Source organism: Vicia villosa, unplaced genomic scaffold, assembly GCF_029867415.1.
Source record: "Vicia villosa cultivar HV-30 ecotype Madison, WI unplaced genomic scaffold, Vvil1.0 ctg.003701F_1_1, whole genome shotgun sequence".
NCBI classification, from domain to species: domain Eukaryota; kingdom Viridiplantae; phylum Streptophyta; class Magnoliopsida; order Fabales; family Fabaceae; genus Vicia; species Vicia villosa.
Window position 1 is genome coordinate 113138 of NW_026706275.1, and position 5522 is coordinate 118659.

The window sequence follows — 5522 nt, forward strand, 5'->3', positions numbered from 1 at the left end:
AAAGACAAGTTAGAAGATATGGTCGAGATCAAGAATAAAGAAACCCATGAAGTATTAGACAAGTTAGGTCAATTGTCGACGTCAAAATTTGAGGGGGTAGGTGATAATGTTGAAAGTAAAGTTGAAAGTAAAGATTTGTATGCCTTGGAAATTTTTGCCATCGACAATATGACTGATGCTGATTGGAGAAACCCATTGGTCCAATACCTAAATAATCCAGTCGGAGGAACTGATCGAAAGATTAAATATAGAGCTCTAAACTATGTGATATTAGGAAATGATTTATACAAGAAAACAGCCGAGGGTGTATTTTTGAAATGCTTAAGTGAAGCTGAAGCATATTTGGCTGTGTTAGAAGTTCATAGTGGTGTTTGTGGAGCTCATCAATCAGGCCATAAGATGAAGTGGTTGTTGTTTAGACAAGGTTTATATTGGCCAACAATGTTAAAAGATTGTATTGAATATGCAAGAGGATGCCAAGAGTGCCAGAAATTTTCAGGCATTCAACATGTTCCAGCCAGTGAATTGCATGCCATTGTCAAACCCTGGCCTTTTAGAGGATGGGCTTTGGATTTAATAGGAGAAATCAAACCTGCATCTTCTAAGCAACAAAGATTCATTTTAGTAGGAATAGATTATTTTACTAAATGGATAGAGGCAATCCCACTAGTTAATGCTGATCAAGAAGCAGTGATTAGTTTCATACAAAAACACATTATCTACAGATATGGGATTCCAGAAACTATTACTACTGATCAAGGATCAGTTTTTGTTGGTCGAAAGATGCAAGCTTTTGCAGCAGAGACAGGATTTAGATTACTAACATCCACTCTGTATTATGCTCAGGCTAATGGTCAAGTCGAAGCTGCTAATAAAGTTATTATAAATTTGATAAAGAAGCATGTGGGGAAAAAGCCAAGAAATTGGCATCAAACGCTCGACCAAATCCTTTGGGCTTGTCGGACGTCACCAAAGAAAGCAATAAATACTACCCCATTTCGTTTGACTTTTGGGCATGATGCTGTATTGACTGCAGAGATTCATCTACAGTCGACAAGAATTCAACGACAAAATAGTCTCTCGTCTGACGAATACTGGAATATGATGTTAGATGAATTAGTAGAATTAGACGAAGAAAGGCTAATAGCGTTGGATAGGTTAATGAGACAAAAAGAAAAAGTGGCGAAGGCTTACAACAAGAAAGTCAAAGAGAAGACATTCATGGTAGGTAATTATGTATGGAAAGTTATTCTGCCCATGGATCAAAGGAATAAGTTATTGGGCAAATGGTCCCCAAGTTCGGAAGGACCGTTCAAAATTTTGCAAGTATTTTCAAACAATGCATATGAAATTGAAGAACTAAATTCAGATGGTCGAATCTTGAGGATAAATGGTAAATATTTGAAAAAATATAAACCTATACTTCAAGAAATTCACATAAGAGAGTAAAAACTAAGAGATTATATTAAAATGGCTAAAACTTGGCCAGTCATTACAAAAAGTTCCTTCATAAAATGCGCAGTCATTACAAAAAAAAAAAAAAACTCCAAAGCCACTAAAATATCCAATATTAGTTAACTCTTCGGTCGATGTCTTCCAAGGATAATAGAGGCAGACTTTCGGCTTCGAACATATCCATACGTCCAGTCTTGCGCATTTTCCTCACCACACCTTGCTTGAGAAATAAGTAGGATAAAAATCTTCCATAAGGAAGATGAGTCACCTTTCCTTGACGTGAGGCAGTCAAAGAGACAGCCTCCACAAGTTGCTTAAAAATCAACAGAGGGAAGTTGATTTTCTTCCCCTGAAGGGCACAGGAAATGAATTCCAAGTCTCCCACCATGATGCTATTTTCATCATGGTTGCGTGGACGAAAGTTGCCCACCAAAAGTTGGTGCCAAATTTTGATTACTTTGGCACAAAAGGGGTCATTGTCCATGAGGTCCCTTAACATATTAGAAGTGTTCATGTCGAAAATATTGTCACCAAAAGTTTCACCGGTATTGCTGCATTTCAACAAATCAGAGATTGTTGAGGGAGTGATGATGACATGAGCCCCTCGAATGTTAGAGGTTATAGTAGTCCTCCCTTCTGGATCTATGCGCAAAGATGCAAATCTCCAGAATTCAATCAGCATGCAGGGATAGATGTTACCATCTAAAATTTCAGGATAAAATTCAAGTCCCTGACTAGCATAAAGAGCACGAACATTGATGTGGTTCGCATCAAACTCTTCTTCAGAAAGTTTAAATTCTTTCTTGATGAAGGATCTTATGTTGGCATTTGTTAAAGGTTGTGCCATGGTGTGAAGACAAAGATTGAAGGATGAAAATGTTTAAGATGTTGTGCGTAGGGAAATGCAAAAGGAAATGGAAGGAATGAGGCTATATATATAGAGAATATGTAGTTACTTCAGCAAGACAAACGTGGGAAAGGAAGTTAGAAAATTAAAGGTCGTATTAAATATCTTGGAAACTGACACAAGCAAGCTGGGAGCAGTTATAGCCCACTAACCTAGTGTTTAGGTAATAATTAGTGCCTGGGAAAATGAAATGTAATCATGGCGTAATGGGAATTAAAAAAAGTCGAAACCCAAGAAAGAACTGAAACGCCATCTTTTCTTTTTCCTAAAGTCAGTCGAAAGAAGTCGCTTGGGGGGCAATTTTTTACCCTAGGATTTCGACTTACCAATAAATGGGCAACTGGGGCTCAAAATTGGTAATTGGGCCTCAATTTGGTAAAAAGGCCCTAAATTGGTAATTGGGCCTCAATTAAATAATTACATTGCCATTTGGGTCGAAGGGGTTCGACTAAGTAATGCTTAGTAGTCGAAGCTGTTCGACTAGAAAGATTATCAGAGACTTCAGCGTTCGATCAGAAGTATGCGAAGACTTAAGAATTTTGCTGCAGAAACTGAAGTGGAAGTCGAGAGGTATTAGAAGTTAAGAGGCAGTTTCAAGCAGTTTTCTGGCAGTTCTTACAGGACGCGTGGAGGTCTCACAATTGAAGATCTTGCATGTCGAAGACACGTGTTGACTGATAACCAGTCGACCGTTAGTAGTAGTTATTTTATTTTTACTATTTAAGCAAGTTCCATAGGAATAGTTAAGGGTCCGCATTTTCTGCAAAACACAAGTAAACTCAAATCTCTGTGCAATAATGAGTAACGAGTGCAACCTTGGAATGTATGTATGCGTACCAGTTTAATTAATGTAATCATTTTACGTTATATTTCGTCTTTCAGTGCACATTTACTGCCTTTTTTATTGCTTTGATTTACTTTAAAGCCTTTAATTTCAGTGTTTTACTTTTACTTTAAAGTCACTGTTGCATTCAATACAAACCAGATACACATAATATAACAAAATAAAGCAATTAGTCCTGGAGTATTCTAGTTGATTCTGCAAAAGTAACCTTTAAAAAGGAAACTAGCGCTTGTTTACCATTTTTCTGGGTAAACACTCTCCCATTATGACAATTATTTCATATTATTTCCTTGCTTTAATTTTATTTTCACTTTCTGGCTTTATTATTACTCTTTCTGATGCACCAAATAATGGTTTTAGTGTTGAACTCATCCACAGTTACTTTCCAAAATCACCATTTTACCAACCTTCACAAAACAAATACCAACTTATTGCCAATTCCATGAATCATTCCATCAATCATGTCAATTTTTTATACAACGATTCCCTCACTAATTATCCTAGATCAATCGTAATCTTTGATAAAGGTGAGTATCTCGTTATCTCTTTAGTCGGTACACCCCCATTTATGTATGGTATTGTTGATACAGGTAGTGACATTGTTTGGCTTCAATGCCAACCTTGTAAACAATGTTACAAACAAACCACTCCTATCATTGATCCTACAAAGTCTTCAAGTTATAAAGACCTTATTTGTTCATCTAAGCAATCTAAACCTATGGAAGTTAGTTCTCGTAGTAAAAATTATTCTTGTGAATATTCTATTAATTATGTTGATGGAATGTATTTTACATTGAATTCCACCAATGGCTCTTCTTTTTCATTTCCTAATTTTGTGATAGGATGTGGACATAAAAATACAATGTTTTTTCAAGGCAGGAACTCTGGTGTAGTTGGGATTGGAGGTGGACCTATATCTCTTTTAACATAATTGACGTCATCAATTGGTGGAAATTTCTCTTATTGTTTGGGGCCATCAATGTCTAATTTAACGAGCAAACTTAGTTTTGGAGATGCGGTTGTGGTTTTTGGTACAGGGGTTGTCTCAACTACTTTAGTGAAGAAATCTCCACCAACTTTTTACTTTGCAAGTCTAAATGCATTAAGTGTTGGAAACAAAATATTAGGATTTTCCAAGCCACAAGTTGAAGGGAACTTCATTATTGATTCAGGTACGACATTGCCAATTTTACCATCTGATATTTATAAAAATGTGGAATAAACTCTAGTAGCATTGGTTAAACTGAACCGTGTGAAGGATTCAAATAAATTTTTGAGCCTTTGTTATTCTCATAAATCAAATAAATATGTATTTCCTAAAATTACGGCACATTTTAAGGGCGCAGATGTTTGGTTGAATTTCATTAGCACTTTTATTCCAATTGTTAATAAGGTTGTTTGTTTGGCTTTTGCCCCATCTTAAGATGGTATTCACGTCTTCGGAAACTTGGCTCAATAAAATTTACTAGTTGATTATGACCTTCAACGAACTACAGTTTCATTTAAGCCTACTGATTGTACTAAATTGTAAAAAAATGTTATACTTTATTTTCAATTTAATTCACATTCCATTGGTAAAAATTTATTTTTATTTTTGAAAATGAAAATTCAAATTAAATAAAATCCTTCTAGCAAGTTATATAAACAAATGCATACTGCAAAACTAAAAGTTCAATGAAGTTTTTTTTTAACTTATAGGGACCAAATACTTTTTACGAACTCTCCATTAGATATAACACGCGAATACTGTTACGCCTGGTAATTTAATTAAATATTTTTGAATTATTTGTCGAAATTGTGAAATTTTGTGAATTGTGTGCTATAGTTGACATATTATTATTATTTGATTAACTAGTTGATTAGTATTAGTAATAATATTAGAATAATACAAGACAACTTATATGGGCTTGTTTCTATGGTTGTTTGTAGAAAAGGTGAGGGTGTGAGAGTTAGGCCCAATAGGAATAAAAAAAATTATGAGGTTTAGTTAAATAGAAAATTAGGGTAATTAGAAAAGGGAAGAGAAAGAATTGGAGAAAGTGGTTAATGTGAGAAGTTGCAGAGAAGAGGAAAAGAGGCAAAGAGCTAGGTTCAATCAGAGAGTTATAGAGCGACCTTCAATCCAAGGTAAGGGTGGGGTTCTGATTGTATATTGGGGTTTATGGTGAATATTATGTAGGGATTGAATTTGTATAAAATCGTTATTATGTGTATAATGATGTTGTGTGTATAATGTTGTTGTGTTTATACCGTCATAATTGTTAATACTGTTGCAGTACTCTAATTGATAAATCTGACTATTGGAAAATATTTCTT

At 35.0% G+C, this 5522-nt stretch overlaps 1 pseudogene; it reads left to right on the forward strand.

Annotated features, from left to right (window-relative positions):
* The first annotated feature begins 3471 nt into the window (after positions 1–3471).
* Positions 3472–4737, forward strand: LOC131641369 (aspartic proteinase CDR1-like; annotated as a pseudogene).
* Positions 4738–5522: the final 785 nt, after the last annotated feature.